The sequence below is a fragment of the Lotus japonicus genome, chromosome 3 (genome assembly GCF_012489685.1).
Source record: "Lotus japonicus ecotype B-129 chromosome 3, LjGifu_v1.2".
Lineage (NCBI taxonomy): Eukaryota > Viridiplantae > Streptophyta > Magnoliopsida > Fabales > Fabaceae > Lotus > Lotus japonicus.
The window spans coordinates 44144851-44170741 of record NC_080043.1 but is presented as its reverse complement, the minus strand read 5'-3'; positions in this window follow the sequence as shown (position 1 = coordinate 44170741).

Here is a 25891-nt window from a genome sequence, read left to right as displayed (position 1 = left end):
TTTTTATTAACGTTTAAGTATAGGAAAACTGAAGGGAAAATATTTACGAAAGACGGGGAAAAGTCGACCTTTGTTGTGAGTTATTGGAATTGGGGAAAGCCACTAAGGTGAGCTATGGTGATGATTGAAAGTCACCGAGTACTTTACGTACTCTTGTTGATGGGGATGTGTTGTATTGACCGACACTAATCCCTTGGGTTCTCTTGTTGTTGGAGCGGTGTTGTATTGACCGACACTTAGCGCTCTTGTTGTTTGGGCTGTGTTGTATTGACCGACACTAGACCCTTGTGTATTCTTGTTGGTGGAGCAGTGTTGTATTGACCGACACTTACTCCGAGTTGTGTTGTATTGACCGACACTAACTCATGGGTTTGTTGAGATTGGGTTGTGAGCTAAACACTTTCGTGGTAAGGGCGATTCGTTGTTTGGCTAACCACGTTGCATTCAATCGGGTGAATAACGGGAATGGTTCACCTGTGCATATCATGGTGAATAACGGGAATGGTTCATCATATGGTGAATAACGGGAATGGTTCACCAAGGATGAATAACGGGAATGGTTCATCCAGGATGGATTTCATCCAGGATGGATAATGGGAATGGTCCATCCATAGTGAAGAACGGGAATGCTTCACTTGTGGCGAACGGGAACGCGTCACAAATCCGGATTCATATTGTGCATTTCACGCATACTTTCATGCTGACTGAGACTGTGTGCTGTTTGTTTATTGAAGCAATGTTAGAGCCATAACATGCTAGGATTACTTATATGCTTATATAACAACTTATATATATACCCTGTCACATGTTGAGTGTATATGTACTTATTGCTGTGAGTTGACCCTAGCGCCTTGGCTTTGTTTGTATGTTTGTGTTTGGGCGGTCGGCCTGCTGCCAGATGTCGATGGCCGACTGGTTCTCGGTGGTCTCTCCCTCAGGGGGGGATCAGATATGAGCTGCAGGATCGGGATGCCCCACCGCTTGGGTGATCGATGTTGCTGGTCACCGGGCGACGTATCGGGGAAGGGTCATGGAGGACCGGACTGACGAGCGTGGACGTCTGACGAAAGGAGTTCTATGGCGCATGGAGTTGAGCTTCAACTTGCCGACTTCAGATCGTTGTGGGTTTGGCCCTGGGAGGTTAGGTTTGGGCAGGCGTCATGTTTTGTGTAGAGCTCTGATTCGTTTTGCTTTTGGGATCGGGTAGGTTTCCGACGCATGACTTTTCGTGTGGTTCTCTTACTGAGGGATCACAGTGAGTCAGTTGGACCATAGGGGTCTTTGCTTAGGCCATATTGAGGCCGACTTTCTCCTAGTGGTTTGTAATTATAATTTTCTCACTTACACTTCTGGGTCTGTATATATTTGCCTACGGGCACACTGCTTTGGAGTCACTGCGAGTGCGCGTGACATGGAGTGCAGCTGAGGCTGTACATGTATATATGTTGTTTATCGGTTAGTTTAGTAGTTGAGTTTTGTCTTTACTTCCTTATCGTTTTGATTTAAAGGAAAGAAAACAAAAAAAAAATTACCTGTTTTCCGCGTAAAGATTATTTTTTGGTTACTAAAGTGACACCTGGATCGGGGTGTTACAGGCGTCAGAAGCAAATTAGTTCAGAATACTGAACAAAATGTATTCCTTATTTAAGGACGCTTGGCAATATCTATGTGCTATAAGTATTTGATACATATTCTCCTCTACTGGTTTTATATAATATAAGAAAAAGTTTATCAAAAACCATTTTATGTACTCCCCCTTTTTGTCATAAGCAAAAAGAGTGAAAAAAAAACGCAAACAATAACAACAAATAGTAATGCAGAAGAAACGCTTGTTATTATTAATAAACGAAGAAAGAGTACATAGGATATAAAAGACTAGGAGAACAAGATCTAGATGCATAGGAAGGCACGAGACTCCTTCAAAGAAAGAAGTTGAAGATGTAAAGGACGAATGTCCTGATCGATGGAGGCTAACTGGGAAGCTAGTTCTTCTTTCAGAGCTTCACTTTCACGAATAGCAGGAGTGGAGGCAGCATCCAGACTGGCTTCTTCTGGATCTTCTTCATGTTCAAGAAGCATACAAATGCCCTCGAACTGAGCTTCAAGGTCCTTCCGGCGAGAGGCCAGACGAAGGAGGATGTTCAGAACTTCCTAAAGATTCTGAAGACAGTGAATCTGATGGGATGTCAGCCAACAGTCAAAGAGAGTCTCAATCATCCCAAGAGCTTGAGAGAATTGAGAATGAGATAGATTAACACTCCAGGGAAAGACTTGGTCAAATACCAGAGTCTTGAGTGCAGAGATCAATTCAACAGAAGTCATTGGTGTTGTAGGATAGAGAAAAGAATGAATAGACTGAGTTGAAGTGAATTGCGTTGTGATGGAAAAGAAGGAAGGCAGCAGATTATAAGGAAGAAGAGTAACAGAAAAACATGCATAAAACTCATCAAATCATAAAAGCATGTGAGTTACTAAAGGAAATGGACGGTGCATTAAATAAGAGAAGCAGAATTAAACACAGTCAAACATGAAATAAATTCACACAAAAACAAAAATGCATGCAAGATAGATGAGAGGGGTTCAAGGCTTTGATGAAGAGGGGAGATTCTCGATCAAATACTTCATCATGGCTTCCATTCTGCTGGAGGATTCCTGAATCTGCCTACTTTGTTCACTCTAAACCAGTCCTTGTTGCTCAACCATCTGAAACAGCCTCTGCTGATCATCTTGAATTCTGTCAATCCTGGCAGCAAGAGTAGCAACTTCTGGATGGGGAGAAGGTTATGGAGCTTGAGCAGGAGTAGGGACTTCTGCCTCTGATGGAATTGTAGCATCAACTTGAATTGGCACTTGCTTCTCAACTTCATCAACATCTGCATCTTCCAGAATGACTATTCCGTCAGAACTATCTTCTACAACCTCTGCTGGAATCATCTCAGCATCTTCTGAGGTACGTTCAGAGATAACATCAGTTCTTTCAGCCATAGCTCTTCTCATCGGTTCACACACCATGTGTAGCAATCTCTGCTTTTGCTCATGAGCTCTCTCAGAAGCATCATGAACTCTCAGACGCCTCTCAGTGCTAAGCAGCTTCTGAAACTCATAAGCTCTTCTTTCTAACCATCTTCCGAAGGCAGACCACAGACCATCAACTAAGAAAACATCAAACTGATTATCAGTTACCTGATATAACCATTGCAATCTTCTGGTTGCTTCATCAGAAAACTCCTGAATGAGCTGAATGAGATTTTGAGGTCTGAAGGAGGTTGCCAAGGTCAGGACAGGCTGAGGAGTTCTGGTTGCATTTGAGCTTGAAGCATTGGAACTTTCAGTTCTGGGTTGTCCTGAAAGAGCAGAATCAATCTCATGGTTCTTCTCTATTCCTGAATGATCAGATTCATCCATATGCTCTGCTTCAGAGATCGTTGCTTGCCTTTGCCTGGAGGTAGCAGTCTTCTCAGGCGAGGTAAAACTAAGATCTCGTGAGTTTACTGCAGAATAGTTGGACAAGGATACATAGGAAGTTTCAGCAACATCTTGGTGCTGATCTTCAAAGACGGAAGCTACTTGTTGAATAGGCTTCACATTGAAAGGAGGTTCAAGGATCTGAACATCATCATCCTCTTTTTCTTCCTCAGCAGGGATCTCACCAGTTTGAGTTAACAGGAGGGTCTTTGAAGTGGATGGAGGCTTGGGAGTGAAATGTTGAACCAGATTTCTCAGGGTAGCCTCACTTTGAACAATACCTTGAATGAAGGAACTGAAAGGAGGTACAGGCTCAGTTGTGGTGGATATGGAAGAGGTTTGAATTGGGATGGATGGAATGGCAGTGGTAGCTGTTTGTATGTTTGATTGGGGGGCTTGTGTTTCAGGTTCTGTTTGAGTGGGAGCTGTTTGGGTTGAAGTAGGCAGGGAAGTAGATATAAGCACAGGTTGTTCAGGAATAACTACTAAAGCAGAATCTAAATTAATGCTTTTAGTAAATTCCTTACTTGATTCTCTGAGTAAGGTAGATCTGGTGGGTCTAGCAGTTCTTGCAGGATCCGAGGCTATCTTTGATCTCCTTTCTCTTTGTACTTCTGAGATCTTTTCAGATGCTTGCTTAGGTTCTGACTCCTTCTTCTGAAGTGGACCCTTCAGAGGCAGTTTCAACCTCTTGCCTATGGGCTCTACATCAAAATCAGTGGATTCTTCAGCTTCTTCTGATTCCCTTATGACTTGGAGCACATTCTCAATGATCTCTTAGTCATCCTGCTCAACTTCTTCTTCAACTTGGGTTGCTTGAATTCTTTGCCTTTTTACCAGAGGAACATCATCATCCTCGGTTTCCTCTTCAGAAGATTCTTCAATGATTGTTTTCCTCTTGACATCCTTTCTACGTGGAACTTCTTCTTCTTGGCTTCCAGAGGAAGAATCCATAAAGTTCTCAGAGCTATCAGATTGAGATACCTGATATGACTCTTCTGGAGAGGGTTCTGTAACTGGTTCCTTGATGACTACAGACTTTGATGCTGCTTTCATCTTCTTGGTCTTTTCTATCAGAATCCCTTTGCCTTTGGGATCAGAGGGCTTGCTGGTTGTTCTCTTGGACCTCCTTGATGGTACCTCAGGAGGACTATCAGGAAGAGTCCTGATGATCTCCTCAAGAGTGATTGGATCTCCTTTGCTTCTGAGCATTCTCACATATTCCAGAATGCTGGTAGGATTATCTTTCTTGGACCAGAGAGGGTAGTCATCAATAGGGTGGTTCTTCTGATGAACCTCATTAGATGATTCTTCAACAGGTTCAACTTGAACTTTTTCGATGATCTGCATTCTCTTCAGCTTAGTCCCATTGAGAGCATCTCCAATGGACATGGCCAGATCTTCATGAAGTCCAAGGTCTGACAAGGTCTTGACTAGTTTATTTTGGATGAAGATATCTGAAAGCAACCTTCCATAAGGAATGTAAGAAATTGATCTCTTGTTCTCAGTAGCTGTGGTCCTTGACTTCTCAACTCATTCCTTCAAATAGTTGAAAAGCAGAAACAGCAGACATACAGGCTCACCCTCATAAATATAGTACATGATTACCTTTTGAGTTGCATTAAGGTAATCAGTTCCTCCAGTTCTGGGGTGTATGCAGTGGATGAAGATTTTCTGCCAGATATTCATTTTTGGCTTCAAATCCTTTATGCCATACTTTGTCTTCTCCAAGGATGAGTTGTCATAGATGGCTTTATTTACTAATTTCCTCATGCCAGGAACATTAACATCTACATTATTGATCCTCTTGCCCTGTTGGAACTCCATACCCAGCAGTTTTGCAATGGACTCTTCTGAAATCACAATCTTCCTGTCCAGTACATGAGAGACGACATAGTAGTCGTTGCAAACTGCGTTTTTCCAGAATTCCACAACCAGTTTGTAGTAGATAGGACCACAGAGCCTATCAAAGTAGCCAGACCAACCTTGCAAGTTAACTTGATCCCTGATATCAAACCCATGATCAACCAGTTTGTCGAAGTCCACTCTTGAATCGTTGCACACAACCAGTTCTTCAGCTTTCTTGACGCAGGTGACCACATTTTCCGTGTTCAGAATTTGCTGTGCTTCTTCAAATCTTTGCTTTTCTTGATCTTCGGCGGTTGGTTTGGAAGAAGTAGTAGCACTTGCTCTTGATTTCCTTGATTTCCCCATGATTCTCAGTGAAGCGAGGTTTAGGGTTCAGAGAGAGGGGAATATTGGAGGGAGAAGAGTGAATGAAAATCAATGCACACAAGCGTTTTTGAAAACCGTCTGTGTAAGTGTATGGAAGATCGTGTGTGAAACATGCGTAGTGGATTTAATGGTAACCGTTGAGATTTTAAGAGGCAAAAAAAATAAAAACAAGATCAACGGTTGCAAAATAATTAGTCTGAAAATAGCATAGTGGAGGAGAGTATGCATCATCATTATAGCAGATACACCACGAGACTCAAGGAACTATGTCACAAATGAAGTGACACGTGTATTGTTGCCTACCACAGAAGTTTAACCATTGGGTTAAGTGCTTCTGATCGAGTACCTTCTAAAAAGGGTAACATCTGATGACTTCAGAAGCACCAAGGTCAGAAGTTCTGAAGAGAACCTTACTCTGGACAAAAGTCCATGTTCAGATTTTCAAGAATAAATAAAAACCTATCTTCTGCTAAGGGCTTAGTGAAAATATCTGCCCACTGATGGTCAGTATCTGTAAGACCTGGATTTTCAGAACAAGCTAGTTTCCGACTCACGCGTAGAATCAGTGTAAGCGTGACAGGAGTTTGATATTTGAGGAAGATTAATAAAGAAGAAAGTTCAGGAATTGCTTGAGGAATGTTGCGTAGTTGTTTTCGGAGTTAGTGCGAGTCGTCTGCACACTTGCCTTAGGGCGAGCGTGTCCAGAATAGGCTATTTCGCTCTTAAAGCAACGTTTTGAGTGAGATTTCGAACTCTCGGAAAATTTAAAGATTCTCTTTATTTTTCCATCGACCAGCGTTTCATTTTGGAACTCTGGACTGTACGCACGATAGGTTTCACTTTTCGGATATCCGCCGACGCTAATTTCTTTGCTTCGAAGCCCTATTTTCGAGCAATGGATGAAGACTTTTTCTATTCGGGACTTCTAACGAAGATTCCGTCCGCGCTGCCATACTTGTTTCGACATTTCCAATCTTTCTTCAGTAGGGAGTTTTGTCGTCTGAGCATCACAGAAAAAAGTATTTTTTTGGGGCAGATTAACCGACACCGCTTTTGAGTTTTTCGATATCGTTTTTCCCAAATCCTAGATATTTGTTTTGAGTTCTGGAATTCTGACGCTAGAATCTCTCTTAGAATTCCACGGTGATCGTGCTGCAAAAATCGGAATCGCGAAATTTTCATTTTCCCGCGATTTCACCCGCCTATAAATAGGAGAAAAAGCAAAAATCCTCTCATTTTCACCATTTGAGGCCGCGAGTTCTTGGGAGAGAAGGGAGGAGAAGATTTTCGCGAAACCTTGACCAATCTTCGTGCAGTTCGTCCCTATTTCTAGGTATCAAGGTAACTAACACGATTCTTACCTCTGATTGTTGTTTCTGTTGCGTTTCTGAAGTCGTTTCTGTGCTCTAAGTTTTGAGCTTTTTCTAAAATTGTCCGATTTCTCTGATTTCTCGCTTGGGTTATGTTCCTTATGTTCCCCTGAGTCTAAAACCTCTGTCAGTAAACTCCGATTGCGATTCAGTTGTCCAGGATCTGAAAAATTGACTCAAAACTCTTTTTGTCTTACATTTCGAAACTTTATTGTCGTAAAGCTATAATCTGACTTCGTGCCTTTAGGATTTGTTGTCACGGATGTCATGAGGATCGTTGCTGTCAAATCTGTTTTCAGAACTGATAACTTTGAAGTTTTGAGCCTTTAATTTGGACCAAAATGCCCCTGCGTAGTCGTATTTCGACCCGATTGTCCGAAAATTGTTCTGACAGTTTCTTTGCCTTAGTTTTACCCTAAAACTACCTTGTAAACTGATTTGATCGAAGAAAAAGAGCCGAAGCCCTTTTCTCCTTATGGCCGTGGGTTTTTCCTAAGGGGGGGGGGAGTTTTTCGTTTTCGAAAACTTGTCCTTTCGTACCCGTTTGTCGTATTATGAAGCTTTGATGCTTTGTCTATCGTTTATGTATTGTTTTGCGATCGAACTAATCGATTTTGTTTGAATTCTGCTTTGTTTTCTCCGAGGTTCAGTTGAAGGAACTTTGGAATATTCAGAGCAACTGTTTGAGGACAACCTTGATTTCGAAGCTGGAACAGCTCGAGGTTAGGGCAACTTACTATATATTAGCTATGAATGCATGATAGGCGTCGATCAATTCGACTTATGCTTTACTTTGATGTTGATTATGTTGATGAACTGATGTTGTGATGTTGTGCTTTGTTGGATTGTGCGTTTTGACGCGACTTCGGAGTGGAGATTCATTGATCTGGTGATCTTTGATGTTTCGGGTTGGATGAGCAACCCTAGGCAAGTTCAAACGAGGGGTTTGAGGCTTAGCCATTTGTTGGGATTCGTTGGTTGACTTAGACTTTCCCCGGGAAACTTCTTTTGGGTGGTTGGTTTTCGGAAAACGTAGAAGGATTAGAATTTCGAAAACTAAAGACTTGGGAAACCTAGATTTTGAGAAATAAACTCATAACCTGACTAATCTGAATTGAAATCATTTTTATTAATGTTTAAGTATAGGAAAACTGAAGGGGAAAATATTTACGAAAGACGGGGAAAAGTCGACCTTTGTTGTGAGTTATTGGAATTGGGGAAAGCCACTAAGGTGAGCTATGGTGATGATTGAAAGTCACCGAGTACTTTACGTACTCTTGTTGATGGGGTTGTGTTGTATTGACCGACATTAATCCCTTGGGTTCTCTTGTTGTAACACCCCGATTTCCAGGTGTCACTTTAGTAACCAAAAGTAAACTTTACGCGGAAAACAGGACCACAATGTAACACCCCGATTTCCAGGTGTCACTTTAGTAACCAAAAGTAAACTTTACGCGGAAAACAGGTAATTTTTTTTTCGTTTGATTCCTTTTAAATCAAGCAATAGAGAAATAAAGACATAACCCCAACACTAACTAACCAATATACAAATATATACACATGTACAACCTCAGCTGCACTCTCCCGTCACGCGCACTCGCAGTGACTCCAAAGTAGTGTGCCCGTAGGCAAATAGTTACAGATCCAGATGTGTGAGTGAGAAAATTATAATTACAAACCACTAGGAGGAAGTCGGCCTCAAAATGGCCTAAGGAAAGACCCCTATGGTCCGACTGTCTCACTGTGATCCCTCAGTAAGAGAACCACACAAAAGCCATGCGTCGGGAACCTACCCTGTCCCAAAATATGAATGACGAATCAGAGCTATTACAGTAACAACCAACTCAAAAGACTCTAACCACCCATAACCCACACTACTATCATCGACCCTCCCTCGATCAGTCATGAAGTCCGGGTCCTCGTCGAAAGCTTCAGTAATAGTCGTTCCGCTCCGGCTCTTTCCCGCACAACGAATCATCACGAACCGGCTGACGGACGCCTGGCGGCAGGCCGACCGCCCAAGCACAAACATACAAACAAAGCCAAGGCGCTAGGGTCAACTTACAGAATACAATAGATATACAATCCACATGCGATAAAAGGGGTATATATATATGTTGTATATATACATATAAGTTATGCACTGCTTACCCTAAGGTTTATACATAGCATGTTATCAAATCTCTTACACAATTCAATCATAATAAGATGCATTGTGTGCCAGTGCAGAATATGCTGACACAAATCCGAATAACGTCACTCTGCTTGGCGACGGGACAAAACAACAACGTCACTCTGCTTGGCGACGGAACAAATCAACAACGTCACTCTGCTTGGCGACGGAACAAATCAACAACGTCACTCTGCTTGGCGACGGAACAAATCAACAACGTCACTCTGCTTGGCGACGGAACAAATCAACGACGTCACTCTGCTTGGCGACGGGACAAACCAACGGTATTGCCACTTATAGGCTGGGCACCTCGAGACGGTCGTAACACTGGCCTCGTGTTTAACCATTTCTGCTCGGGCGTCGCTTATCACCTTTGGCTATAGTCAAGACGGTACAAACTCTACATGGTTTGACCATTTCTGCTTGCTATGCCGAACATCAACAGGCACGATGCAACTCTACATGGATGATCGTTACCTCCTGTTGTGCCAGATATAGTCAGGACCGATTCAACTCTGCATGGCTGATCGTTACTTCCTGTTATACCGAAGTACTCTGCTTGGCACTTCATCGCGTATATGCACGTGTGCAATATGATTATCAAAACCAGAGTCAGTGTCGGTCAATACAACACGACTCGGAGTTAGTGTCGGTCAATACAACACAACTCCCACCACAAACCCCACAAACAAAACCCAGAGTCTGTGCCGGTTAATACAACACGACTCGAACAACACTACCAGGAGTACTAGAGTACTCGGTGACTTTCAATCATCACCATAGCTCACCTCAGTGGCTTTCCCCAATTCCAAACTCTCCAAACCCACAACATAAGTCGACTTTTCCCCGCCTTTCGTAAATATTTTTCCCCTTCAGTTCTCCTATGCTTAAACGTTAATAAAAATTGTTTCAATTCGAATTAGCCAAGTTATGAGTTTATTTCTCAAAGTCTAAGTTTCCCAAGTCTTTATTTTCCGAAAGCTCTATCATTCTAAGTTTCCAAAAGTCAACCACCCAAAATACATTTCCCGGGGAAAGTCTAGGAATTCCAACGAATCCCAACAAATGGCTAAGTCTCAAACCCCACATTTGAACTTGCCTAGGGTTGTTCATCCAACCCGAAATGTCAAAGATCACCAGATCAATGAACCTCCACTCCGAAGTTGCGTCGAAACGCTCAATTCAACACATCATCAATATCATAAGTTATGAAAACAATCATAACAACAAATCATCATCATAAACAACATCAGATAAAGCATAAGTCGAATTTATCGACGCCTATCATGCAATCATAGCTAAATATAGCAAGTTGCCCTAACCTCGAGCTGTTCCAGCTTCGCAAACAAAGTTCTCCTCAAACAATTGCTCTGAGTCTTCCAAAGTTCCCTCAACTGAACCTCGGAGAAAAACAAAGCAGAATCCAAACAAAATCGATTAGTTCGATCGCAAAACAATACATAAACGATAGACAAAGCATTAAAGCTTCAGAATAGGACAATCAGGTACGAAAAGACAAGTTTTCGAAACCGAAAAACTCCCCCCTAAAGGAAATAGTCCACGGCCTCAAAGGAAAAAGGGCTTCGACTCTTTTTCTTTGATCAAATCAATTCACAAGGTAGTTTTAGGGTAAAACTAAGGCAAAGAAACTGTCAGAACAATTTTCGGACAATCGGGCCGGAATACGACTACGCAGGGGCATTTTGGTCCAAAATAAAGGCTCAAAACTTCAAAGTTATCAGTTCTGAAAACAAATTTGACAGCAACGATCCTCATGACATCCGTGACAACAAATCCTAAAGGCACGAAGTCAGATTAAGTCTTTTCGACAATAAAGTTTCGAAATGTGAGACAAAAAGAGTTTTGAGTCAATTTTTCAGATCCTGGACAACTGAATCGCAATCAGAGTTTACTGACAGAGGTTTTAGACTCAGGGGAACATAAGGAACATAACCCAAGCAAGAAATCAGAGAAATCGGACAATTTTAGAAAAAGCTCAAAACTTAGAGCACAGAAACGACTTCAGAAACGCAACAGAAACAACAATCAGAGGTAGGAATCGTGTTAGTTACCTTGATACCTAGAAGTAGGGACGAACTGCACGAAGATTGGTCAAGTTTTCGCGGAAATCCCCTCCCCCCTTGCTCCCCACGAAATCAGCCACAAATGGAAAGAAAATGAGAGGATTTTGCTTTTTCGCGCTATTTATAGGCGGGTGAAATCGCGGGAAAATGAAAATTTCGCGATTCCGATTTTTGCAGCACGATCACCGAGAAATTCTAAGAGAGATTCTGGCGTCAGAAATCCAGAACTCAAAACAAATATCTATGATATGGGAAAAACGATATCGAAAATCTCAAAAGCGGTGTCGGTTAATCTGCCCCGAAAAACTACTTTTTGCTGTGATGCTCAAACGACAAAACTTCCAACTGAAGAAAGATTGGAAACGTCGAAACAAGTCTGGCAACACGGACGGAATCTTCGTTAGAAGTCCCGAATAGAAAAAGTCTTCATCCATTGCTCGAAAATAGGGTTTCGAAGCAAAGAAATTAGCGTCGGCGGACATCCGAAAAGTGAAACCTATCGTGCGTACAGTCCAGAGTTCCGAAATGAAACGCTGGTCGATGGAAAAATAAAGAGAATCTTTAAATTTTCCGAGAGTTCGAAATCTCACTCAAAACGTTGCTTTAAGAGCGAAATAGCCTATTCTGGACACGCTCGCCATAAGGCAGGTGTGCAGACAACTCGCACTAATTCCTACAGCGACGACGCAACATACCTCAAGCAATTCCTGAACTTTCTTCTTCATTGATCTTTCTCAAACAACAAACTCCTGTCACGTTTACACTGATTCTACGCGTGAGTCGGAAATTAACTTGTTCCGAAAATCCGGGTCTTACAATACTCCCCTCCAAAAAGAAAGTTTCGTCCTCGAAACTCAGAGTTCTGAGAAAAGTTCGGAATACAGTTCCTTGATCTTATCTTCCAATTCCCATGTAGTAGTGCTTGTGTCATTGTTCCTCAAAATCTTTACTTAAGAAATCTGCCTTCCCCTTAACTGTTTCACTCTTCTATCCCCACTGTTAACTATCGGCGTCTCAAAAGACAAAACATCATTCAACCTCATGTCGTCTGACTCGATTACTTGCGTCGGACCTCTGCTTGAAATGATACCGGTTGGCATTCCGTGCAGTCGCACAACCTTAGCCACTTACTTCTTTACTTTCGGTCGTCCGAAATTCTTCTTAAACTCGGTGCCTCTCTGTCATCTTAAGGTAAATACTATAAACTCGTCCTCGTGATCTTCATCTACAGTCCAAAACTCCACTTGTCCGTTCGATAACTCCTAGACGAAATATTGCGTTGGAATCTAATAGTCCATTAACGTCACATCCAACTTCGTAACTATCATCACTCGCACAATGAAATCAATCTCCTACTTAGTCACCATTCGAATTAAAAATCGACTTATGTCCTTATTTCTTGTCCTTCACTAATCTTATCCCCTTCAACATCAAGTTATCAACAACTTATAAGATAATCCTCTTCTTAATATCTAACAATCCATTATTATCGTCTTCTTCCTTAGAACTTCCCTCACTCAAACCTATTTACACTTACTGAAATCCCTAACACTTCGCACAAATCGAGACTTATCCTCTAGAAGATTAAATCATAACTATACATCGAGGGACTTAACTAGCCATTTTATCATCCGATCCTTCAACATTCTGAGATTTAACTGTTATCGTAGCCGCTAACACCACTAAATCTCTTATGTGTACATGAATCTCAGCTCACTAGGTCAACCTTAGCCCTAGGATTCTCATTCAACTTTAGTAAAATTCACTTGTTACCCGTAATATGCATCATCAAAATCCATAACAAAGTCCCATTGACTCTTATACTCTACGAAACTCGTCAAAATATAACAACCTCAGGTATTCATCTTAATACTAACACCTTCCTTTTTGTGACTCAATCACCATCTCGTCAATCAACTTCTTAATCTCTCAATCAAATTCTGACAACCTTCGAGTCTTACACACCTTAGACAGACATTCATAGATTTAAAACCTAAACCTTCACCAAGTTTGGTCCTCTAGTGACCTTTAATCCTTCAATACTTCTTAAATGAATATCCGTTTCTTAAAAACTATAACTCCTTCACTTACCCAAACGACCTGACCAGTGGCGTCATGCTTTCACATTCACAACTTATTATGCTAACATCATTCAAATCTTGTCACATGGTCATTATGTCCGTAACCTCATAATCAACATCAATCGATCACCAACCTTAACACTCCACACAACCCAGAATTCCTTTACTTCAAGATCTCTCTTATAATATACCTCAATGGTCTTAACCCGAAACTCACCTTCAGGTCTTCAATCTTCTAAGATTCAACTCCTATTGTCACACCTACAACCATAAGATCTCCTACTCGTACGCGATTCTCGACTCTCAAGATTCAATCTTAACCCTAAGATTTCAATCCAACTTAGTATATCTCACTTAGTAATCTCAGCATATTTCTTTGGAATCCATATCACCAACCTCAAGTATTCAACTTATGCTAAAACTTTCTTTCTCCAACTTAATCATTAATTCAACACTTTTCAAGCAAAAATTCATCTCTTAAGACTATAATGTCTCCACATATTAATCAAACGCTTAGCGAAACTTATTCCTCGAACTCGACTATAACAATCTAGTTCAGAGTTAATTCTTCTCACTCTTGCTACCATCAAGCTATCATCTAAAACCTGATTAAATCCAACTTATTTAGTCTCTAACAACTCCCCTCAGCAATCACATAACCTATGACTTCATAACTTCCGAGAAACTACTTAATACTTTTCCAGCACTAAATCTCTTGACTTGGTCTACCTCTACTTGGAGTAATCACACGAACTAACCAGTTAACGTCTATACGACACTCATCAACTTCCAAAGATTTAAATCTTAATCTTTCACAATCAAATGCTTAACACGAACTCTCCTCCCAAATCCGACTAATCCTCAATCAATTCAAATTCATCTTACACATCCTTCTATCAAGGTCCATTATCAGCTGTGATTCCGAATATCACCCCCTCAATATTAGGTTGATCAGGCCTAATACATCGAAGGTGGAAATTTAGAAAAACCCACTGGAACAGTCAATGAGTTCCTATCCTCCAGTAGTCACAAATATCCTGATACTAAATCCTTTAATGATCCCGCTACGGAACTACACACCCTCAACATAACACGTATACTACCTATAAGGAATCTCCCTAAGATTCGTTCTTCAACTACTAGCTTCCTCATAAACGCAACGGTGGAAGACTACTTTCTAGACTTAGTGTGCTATTCCCAACCTCGTGTAACTTCTATAGTTAAATCACGAGCAACCTCGAATAAGGTCCTACATCGTTCCCACGTTCTTCCTCGTTCAACTCCTCAGCTCTTGCCCTCCTTGGCATGAATCCTTTCCTCTGTAGCAAATTGTTTTCCTTTCCCAACATTCCCTGATGATTCGCCCTTGAGTGCCTTGCAATCTTGGGAGAAATGTCCCGGTTGGTTGCAATTAAAGCATAGTTTTCCCTTGATCTTGCACTTACTAGCATAGTGCCCTACTTCCCTGCACCTGTAACACGTCACTGCTCTTCCCGAAGTCTTGTTTCATGTCCCTTCGGTAGCATCATTCCCTTTCATCTTACTATCAGACGTTTCCTCCTGGGGTGTCTTGCAGTTCACAGCTAGATGCCCCTCTCGGTTACACTTGAAGCATCTCCATCCAGTCACTGAGCACTTGTTAGCAAAATGCCCAAACTTTCCACAATGAGTACATGTCACACCTTTGTCACCAACTGGCTCCCCTCCAGTATCAGCAGTCGTTGGTTTGTAGACTCTTGAGATAAGATCTCTTCCCTTGAAACGCTGATACGGTCCCCACTGATGGTAGCTCTCCCTTCTGTTGTAGCCTTGAGATCCTGACCTCATTGGTCCCCCAGCTCCTGTTCGGTTCATTCCTCTTTGTTGATACATCGCCGTCGCCATCAATCGTTGGTGATGCTCACGTGCAGCCTCTTCAGCGCGCATATAAGCGTCTTCCGCAGCCTGGTTCATCATTGCCTCGATCAGTGTAGCTATTGCCCCCGCCATCCGGTTAAGGTCCACCATCCTATATCTCATCAAACGTCCGATTAGTACTAACCATACGGTAGCACTAGACAAACCACTCAATCCGATTGAGTAGTAACGCAAGCAATTAGAGCGAAAATCGCTCTGCAGACAATCAATTTTCACTCTTTGCAGAGTCACACAACCTAGCACAGAAGACCTATTCCCCAAAGACTCCCAAAAGACTCGACTAAGCTCTGATACCACAATGTAACACCCCGATTTCCAGGTGTCACTTTAGTAACCAAAAGTAAACTTTACGCGGAAAACAGGACCACAATGTAACACCCCGATTTCCAGGTGTCACTTTAGTAACCAAAAGTAAACTTTACGCGGAAAACAGGTAATTTTTTTTTCGTTTGATTCCTTTTAAATCAAGCAATAGAGAAATAAAGACATAACCCCAACACTAACTAACCAATATACAAATATATACACATGTACAACCTCAGCTGCACTCTCCCGTCACGCGCACTCGCAGTGACTCCAAAGTAGTGTGCCCGTAGGCAAATAGTTACAGATCCAGATGTGTGAGTGAGAAAATTATAATTACAAACCACTAGGAGGAAGTCGGCCTCAAAATGGCCTAAGGAAAGACCCCTATGGTCCGACTGTCTCACTGTGATCCCTCAGTAAGAGAACCACACAAAAGCCATGCGTCGGGAACCTACCCTGTCCCAAAATATGAATGACGAATCAGAGCTATTACAGTAACAACCAACTCAAAAGACTCTAACCACCCATAACCCACACTACTATCATCGACCCTCCCTCGATCAGTCATGAAGTCCGGGTCCTCGTCGAAAGCTTCAGTAATAGTCGCTCCGCTCCGGCTCTTTCCCGCACAACGAATCATCACGAACCGGCTGACGGACGCCTGGCGGCAGGCCGACCGCCCAAGCACAAACATACAAACAAAGCCAAGGCGCTAGGGTCAACTTACAGAATACAATAGATATACAATCCACATGCGATAAAAGGGGTATATATATATGTTGTATATATACATATAAGTTATGCACTGCTTACCCTAAGGTTTATACATAGCATGTTATCAAATCTCTTACACAATTCAATCATAATAAGATGCATTGTGTGCCAGTGCAGAATATGCTGACACAAATCCGAATAACGTCACTCTGCTTGGCGACGGGACAAAACAACAACGTCACTCTGCTTGGCGACGGAACAAATCAACAACGTCACTCTGCTTGGCGACGGAACAAATCAACAACGTCACTCTGCTTGGCGACGGAACAAATCAACAACGTCACTCTGCTTGGCGACGGAACAAATCAACGACGTCACTCTGCTTGGCGACGGGACAAACCAACGGTATTGCCACTTATAGGCTGGGCACCTCGAGACGGTCGTAACACTGGCCTCGTGTTTAACCATTTCTGCTCGGGCGTCGCTTATCACCTTTGGCTATAGTCAAGACGGTACAAACTCTACATGGTTTGACCATTTCTGCTTGCTATGCCGAACATCAACAGGCACGATGCAACTCTACATGGATGATCGTTACCTCCTGTTGTGCCAGATATAGTCAGGACCGATTCAACTCTGCATGGCTGATCGTTACTTCCTGTTATACCGAAGTACTCTGCTTGGCACTTCATCGCGTATATGCACGTGTGCAATATGATTATCAAAACCAGAGTCAGTGTCGGTCAATACAACACGACTCGGAGTTAGTGTCGGTCAATACAACACAACTCCCACCACAAACCCCACAAACAAAACCCAGAGTCTGTGCCGGTTAATACAACACGACTCGAACAACACTACCAGGAGTACTAGAGTACTCGGTGACTTTCAATCATCACCATAGCTCACCTCAGTGGCTTTCCCCAATTCCAAACTCTCCAAACCCACAACATAAGTCGACTTTTCCCCGCCTTTCGTAAATATTTTTCCCCTTCAGTTCTCCTATGCTTAAACGTTAATAAAAATTGTTTCAATTCGAATTAGCCAAGTTATGAGTTTATTTCTCAAAGTCTAAGTTTCCCAAGTCTTTATTTTCCGAAAGCTCTATCATTCTAAGTTTCCAAAAGTCAACCACCCAAAATACATTTCCCGGGGAAAGTCTAGGAATTCCAACGAATCCCAACAAATGGCTAAGTCTCAAACCCCACATTTGAACTTGCCTAGGGTTGTTCATCCAACCCGAAATGTCAAAGATCACCAGATCAATGAACCTCCACTCCGAAGTTGCGTCGAAACGCTCAATTCAACACATCATCAATATCATAAGTTATGAAAACAATCATAACAACAAATCATCATCATAAACAACATCAGATAAAGCATAAGTCGAATTTATCGACGCCTATCATGCAATCATAGCTAAATATAGCAAGTTGCCCTAACCTCGAGCTGTTCCAGCTTCGCAAACAAAGTTCTCCTCAAACAATTGCTCTGAGTCTTCCAAAGTTCCCTCAACTGAACCTCGGAGAAAAACAAAGCAGAATCCAAACAAAATCGATTAGTTCGATCGCAAAACAATACATAAACGATAGACAAAGCATTAAAGCTTCAGAATAGGACAATCAGGTACGAAAAGACAAGTTTTCGAAACCGAAAAACTCCCCCCTAAAGGAAATAGTCCACGGCCTCAAAGGAAAAAGGGCTTCGACTCTTTTTCTTTGATCAAATCAATTCACAAGGTAGTTTTAGGGTAAAACTAAGGCAAAGAAACTGTCAGAACAATTTTCGGACAATCGGGCCGGAATACGACTACGCAGGGGCATTTTGGTCCAAAATAAAGGCTCAAAACTTCAAAGTTATCAGTTCTGAAAACAAATTTGACAGCAACGATCCTCATGACATCCGTGACAACAAATCCTAAAGGCACGAAGTCAGATTAAGTCTTTTCGACAATAAAGTTTCGAAATGTGAGACAAAAAGAGTTTTGAGTCAATTTTTCAGATCCTGGACAACTGAATCGCAATCAGAGTTTACTGACAGAGGTTTTAGACTCAGGGGAACATAAGGAACATAACCCAAGCAAGAAATCAGAGAAATCGGACAATTTTAGAAAAAGCTCAAAACTTAGAGCACAGAAACGACTTCAGAAACGCAACAGAAACAACAATCAGAGGTAGGAATCGTGTTAGTTACCTTGATACCTAGAAGTAGGGACGAACTGCACGAAGATTGGTCAAGTTTTCGCGGAAATCCCCTCCCCCCTTGCTCCCCACGAAATCAGCCACAAATGGAAAGAAAATGAGAGGATTTTGCTTTTTCGCGCTATTTATAGGCGGGTGAAATCGCGGGAAAATGAAAATTTCGCGATTCCGATTTTTGCAGCACGATCACCGAGAAATTCTAAGAGAGATTCTGGCGTCAGAAATCCAGAACTCAAAACAAATATCTATGATATGGGAAAAACGATATCGAAAATCTCAAAAGCGGTGTCGGTTAATCTGCCCCGAAAAACTACTTTTTGCTGTGATGCTCAAACGACAAAACTTCCAACTGAAGAAAGATTGGAAACGTCGAAACAAGTCTGGCAACGCGGACGGAATCTTCGTTAGAAGTCCCGAATAGAAAAAGTCTTCATCCATTGCTCGAAAATAGGGTTTCGAAGCAAAGAAATTAGCGTCGGCGGACATCCGAAAAGTGAAACCTATCGTGCGTACAGTCCAGAGTTCCGAAATGAAACGCTGGTCGATGGAAAAATAAAGAGAATCTTTAAATTTTCCGAGAGTTCGAAATCTCACTCAAAACGTTGCTTTAAGAGCGAAATAGCCTATTCTGGACACGCTCGCCATAAGGCAGGTGTGCAGACAACTCGCACTAATTCCTACAGCGACGACGCAACATACCTCAAGCAATTCCTGAACTTTCTTCTTCATTGATCTTTCTCAAACAACAAACTCCTGTCACGTTTACACTGATTCTACGCGTGAGTCGGAAATTAACTTGTTCCGAAAATCCGGGTCTTACACTTGTTGTTGGAGCGGTGTTGTATTGACCGACACTTACTCCGAGTTGTGTTGTATTGACCGACACTAACTCATGGGTTTGTTGAGATTGGGTTGTGAGCTAAACACTTTCGTGGTAAGGGCGATTCGTTGTTTGGCTAACCACGTTGCATTCAATCGGGTGAATAACGGGAATGGTTCACCTGTGCATATCATGGTGAATAACGGGAATGGTTCACCTTGCATAAATGATGAATAACGGGAATGGTTCATCATACGGTGAATAACGGGAATGGTTCACCAAGGATGAATAACGGGAATGGTTCATCCAGGATGGATAACGGGAATGGTCCATCCATAGTGAAGAACGGGAATGCTTCACTTGTGGCGAACGGGAACGCGTCACAAATCCGGATTCATATTGTGCATTTCACGCATACATTCATGCTGACTGAGACTGTGTGCTGTTTGTTTATTGAAGCAATGTTAGAGCCATAACATGCTAGGATTATTTATATGCTTATATAACAACTTATATATATACCCTGTCACATGTTGTGTGTATATGTACTTATTGCTGTGAGTTGACCCTAGCGCCTTGGCTTTGTTTGTATGTTTGTCTTTGGGCGGTCGGCCTGCTGCCAGATGTCGATGGCCGACTGGTTCTCGACGGTCTCTCCCTCGGGGGGGATCAGATATGAGTTGCTGGATAGGGATACCCCCACCGCTTGGGTGATCGATGTGGCTGGTCACCGAGCGACGTATAGGGGAAGGGTCATGGAGGACCGGACGGATGAGCGAGGACGCCTGACGAGCGGAGTGCTACGGCGTATGGAGCTGAGTTTTGACTTGCCGCCCTCAGTTCATTGTGGACCAGGCACTGGACATGCACCACCTGCACCACCTCCGACTTCACCTTCTGTTGAGGAGGACCCAGAGGAGATCGAGCCTGCTGCTGCTGCTATATCTGTTGTGCCACCTCCGGCTACTGCCATCGCTTCTACCGACGTGGCGTCGTCCTCTAGGCTCGTACAGCCGAGGGGGGAGTCTGTTGTCCCATCTGTCTCACGTCTCTTATCTTTCTCTTCACCGCACGGCTACCGTGTGGACCCCTTGATGAGGGTGGAGGAGGAGGATGTTCTCACAGGAGAGGTGGATGTGGAGACCGGCTCGACTAGGGCGGTGCGCAGGACAGTGAGGAGGGAGGTTATGGATTTGGACACCGAGATGATTACGTTGGATTCCGACTCTGACTCCGAGAGCAGTGGGGAGAGCTACTCGCCGAGCAGCGATGAGGAGGAGGATGATTGGTGAGCTGAGCTGGGAGGGTAGGTTAGGATTAGCGACATTTTTTGTGTAGAGCTCTGATCGTCAGTTTCTTTTTGGGACAGGGTAGGTTCCGATGTGTGGCTTTTTGTGTGGTTCTTTTGAGGAGGATCACAGAGAGTCTGTCCGAGTATAGGGGTCTTCCTTTCAGGCCATTTTTGAGTGCCGACTTTCTCTTGGATAACTGTATTTTGATACTTTTACTCACAGTTCTGGTTTGTATATTTGCTTGCGGGCGTACTACTTTGGAGTCACTGCGGCTTCGCGTGACATGGAGTGCAGCCGAGGCTGTACAGATGTATATATATTTGTATATCGGTTAGTTTAGTTGTAGGGTGTTGTCTCTACTTCTTTATCGCTTTGATTTAAAGGAAAGAAACAAAAAAAAAAAAAATTACCTGTTTTCCGCGTAAAGTTTATTTTTGGTTACTAAAGTGACACCTGGAAGTCGGGGTGTTACATTGTGGTATCAGAGCTTAGTCGAGTCTTTTGGGAGTCTTTGGGGAATAGGTCTTCTGTGCTAGGTTGTGTGACTCTGCAAAGAGTGAAAATTGATTGTCTGCAGGACGATTTTTCGTTCTAATTGATTGCATGGTTGTTTAACCATATGTAAAAGTTTGGTGCTATTCTACGATTAGGACTAACAGTTTTCTTGGGGGTAACAGACGATGGTGAACACAAATCAGCTAGCAGAGATGATGGCCACTATGGCCCAGGCAATGACTAACCAAGCGAATGACAATGCTCTGAGACGTGCTGCGGAGGAAGCGCGTGATCAACACCAGCGTCAGAGGGAGGCGACTTTGGATCAGAACAAAGGTTTGAATGACTTCAGGAGACAGGATCCACCTAAGTTTTCGGGAGGTACTGACCCGGACAAAGCGGAACTCTGGATAGAGGAGATTGAGAAGATCTTTGGAGTGTTACAGACTGCTGAGGGAGCCAAAGTGGGGCTGGCAACCTATCTGTTGTTGGGAGATGTTGAATACTGGTGGAGAGGCGCCAGAGGAATGATGTTGGCAAATCATGTGGAGGTGAACTGGAATTCTTTTCGAATAGCTTTTCTCGAGAAGTATTTCCCAGACAGTGCTCGTGACGAGCGTGAATCACAGTTTCGGACTCTGAAACAAGGAAGCATGACCATTCCGGAGTATGCTGCCAAGTTGGAGTCTCTGGCAAAGTACTTTCGGTTTTTCCGTGATCAAGTTGATGAACCCTACATGTGCAAGAGATTTGTGAGGGGATTGAGGCCCGATATTGAAGATTCGGTGAGACCATTGGGGATCATGAGATTCCAGGCATTGGTTGAGAAGGCAACTGAGGTGGAATTGATGAAGAATCGGAGATACAACAGGGCTGGAACAGGAGGACCGGTGAGGTCGACACCACAGAGTTTTCAGGGAAAAGGGAGGTTTCAGGCGAGGAAGCCATATCAACGTCCTGCGGGGAGAGGGTTTACCCCGGGATCTTACAAGCCTATGGCTGCTGCTACTTCAGGAGGGTCGGGAAGCCGTACCCCAAATCGTGAAGTGACTTGTTTCCGTTGTGGAGGAACGAGACACTATGCCAACAATTGCACGAGGCCACCAAGATGCTACAACTGCAATAAATCTGGGCATCTGGCTACGGAATGCAAGGCACCGAAGGTTGAACCGTCTGTGAATGCTGTTAGTGGGAAGCGCCCAGTGGCGAAGGGAAGAGTGTATACCATGGATGGAGAAGAGGCTGAAGGAGCTGATGGTTTGATCAGAGGAGAATGTGAAATTGACGGTAATCTTCTAACTGTACTCTTTGATTCTGGTGCAACTCATTCATTTGTCTCTAAGGATTGCGTATCAAGACTGCATCTGCCTATTACTACTTTGAGTTTTGATCTTATGGTAACTACACCTGCTAGGACTCTAATTGCTAATGCCGCATGCATGCACTGTTCAGTAGTATATAAAGATAGAACTTTTCATGCCAACCTAGTATGTCTACCCCTTAAAAACCTAGATGTAATCCTCAGGATGGATTGGCTATCCCACTACCATTGTCTTTTGGACTGTAGTCGAAAGAAAGTGGTGTTCCCAGACTCGGATCTTTTCGAGTATCTTTCTATTAACCACATTAGTGCATCGTTGAGCGAGGGCACTCAGAAGTACTTTTCATTGCTAAGTCTGGAGGGGAAGAAGGAATCGGATATTCAAGGTATTCCGGTGGTTCGAGATTTTGCGGATGTTTTTCCTGGAGATGTACCTGGACTGCCGCCTGTACGCGATGTGGAGTTTGTGATCGACATTGTACCCGGAACTGGACCGATTTCGATTGCACCTTACCGTATGGCACCTGCGGAGTTAGCGGAGTTGAAATCTCAGTTGGAGGATCTTTCGGCAAAAGGATTCATTCGACCAAGTGTTTCACCGTGGGGAGCGCTAGTGTTGTTAGTTAAGAAGAAAGACGGAAGGTCGAGATTATGTGTGGATTATCGACAACTGAACAAGGCGACGATCAAGAACAGATACCCGTTGCCGAGGATAGATGATTTGATGGATCAATTACGAGGGGCTGCTGTATTTTCGAAGGTAGATTTGAAATCAGGCTATCATCAGATCAGAGTGAAGACTGAGGATATACCGAAGACTGCATTCAGAACACGCTACGGACACTACGAGTACCTAGTGATGCCGTTTGGAGTGACAAATGCACCTGCTGTCTCAATGGATTACATGAACCGCATCTTTCATGAATTCTTGGATCGGTTTGTGGTGGTGTTTATCGATGATATATTGATATATTCGAAGGACGCAAAGGAACATGAAGGACATTTGCGACAAGTTTTACAAGTGTTGAGAGAGAAGAAGCTGTATGCGAACCCTTCCAAGTGTGAATTTTGGCTGGAGAAAGTCAATTTCTTAGGCCACGTTATCTCAAAGGAAGGCATAGATGTGGATCCGGCGAAAGTAGAGACTGTTTTGGCTTGGGAGCAATCGAAGACAGTGACAGAAATCAGAAGTTTTGTGGGTTTGGCTGGATACTATAGACGCTTCATTGAGGGATTTGCCAAGATCGTTGGACCTTTGACTCAACTGAAGAGGAAGGATCAGCCTTTTGCATGGACAGAGGTGTGTGAAACAAGTTTTCAGACTCTGAAGGAATGTTTGACGACGACACCTGTGCTTATTTTGCCGCAACCGGAGGAACCTTATGAGGTTTATTGTGATGCTTCGTATCAAGGCTTGGGATGTGTGTTGATGCAACATCGAAAAGTGGTGGCTTATGCTTCGAGACAGTTGAAGACTCATGAGAAGAACTATCCGACTCATGATTTGGAGTTAGCTGCCATTGTGTTTTCGCTGAAAATCTGGAGACATTACCTCTATGGTTGTACTTTCACGATATTTAGCGATCACAAGAGCCTTAAATACTTGTTTGATCAGAAGGAGCTGAACATGAGGCAACGAAGATGGATGGAGTTCATCAAAGACTATGAGTTTACGTTGCAATATCACCCTGGGAAGGCGAATGTAGTTGCTGATGCTTTGAGCAGAAAGATGCATGTCTCATCAATGATGGTTAAAGAGCTGGAGTTACTGGAACAATTTCGAGATATGAGTCTAGGTGTGACACCGTCTGAGGGAAAGTTGAAGTTCGGTATGATCAGAATTGCCAGTGGACTGATGGAAGAGATTAGAGAGCAACAACTGCAAGATGAGTTTCTGCTGGAGAAGAGGAACTTAGTGATTCAAGGGAAGGACCCGGAATTCAAGATCGGAACTGACGATATCTTAAGATGCAAGGACAGAGTGTGTGTACCCAATAATCCAGAATTGAGAAGGCTGATCATGGATGAAGGGCATAAGAGCAAATGGAGTATTCATCCGGGAATGACCAAGATGTATCAAGATTTGAAGCTGAATTTCTGGTGGCCAGGAATGAAGAAACAAGTGGCCGAGTATGTAGCTGCATGTTTGACTTGTCAGAAGGCCAAGGTAGAGCATCAAAGACCTGCTGGTATGCTACAGAGTTTAGACGTGCCAGAATGGAAATGGGATAGTATATCCATGGATTTTGTGGTAGCTTTGCCAAGAACACATAAGAGACACGATTCGATTTGGGTGATTGTAGATCGTTTGACCAAGTCAGCGCATTTTCTACCAGTGAGAACTACCTACAATGTGGAGAAGTTGGCCGAGATCTATGTGGCAGAGATTGTGAGACTACATGGAGTTCCGACAAGTATTGTGTCTGATCGGGATCCAAAGTTTACTTCGCACTTTTGGGGAGCTCTTCATGATGCTTTAGGAACCAAACTGAGGTTGAGTTCGGCGTATCATCCACAAACGGATGGGCAAACAGAGAGAACTATTCAGTCGCTAGAGGATCTACTACGGGCTTGTGTGCTAGATAACAGAGGAAGCTGGGATGATCTTCTGCCATTGGTTGAATTCACCTACAACAATAGTTTCCATGCGAGCATTGGGATGGCACCGTATGAAGCTTTGTATGGCCGCAAGTATAGGACACCGTTGTGTTGGTATCAAGATGGGGAGAGTTTGTTGATTGGGCCAGAAATGCTGCAACAGACGACGGAGAAGGTTAAGCAGATCAGAGAACAGATGAGAGCTTCACAGAGCAGACAGAAGAGTTATGCTGATCAGAGACGTAGAACCCTAGAGTTTGAGGAAGGTGACCATGTGTTTTTACGAGTTACTCAGACTACGGGGGTTGGACGAGCTATTAAGTCAAGGAAGCTTACGCCAAAGTTTATTGGGCCTTATCAAATCACTCGACGTGTTGGACCAGTTGCGTATCAGATTGCACTACCACCATTTCTTTCCAACATTCATGACGTGTTTCATGTGTCGCAGTTGAGGAAGTACATTCCAGATCCGACTCATGTAATCGAGCCAGACAATGTTGAATTGAAGGATGATTTGACCTTTGAGGCACCGCCAGTGAGTATTGGGGATAGGAGAGTGAAACAGCTGAGGGGAAAGCAGATTCCGTTGGTAAAGGTGATATGGAACAAGGATACGGGGGATGCTACATGGGAATTGGAAGATAAGATCAAGGAACTGTACCCCGGACTTTTTGCTGAACTCTGGTTTCGAGGACGAAACTTTCTTTTTGGAGGGGAGTATTGTAAGACCTGGATTTTCAGAACAAGCTAGTTTCCGACTCACGCGTAGAATCAGTGTAAGCGTGACAGGAGTTTGATATTTGAGGAAGATTAATGAAG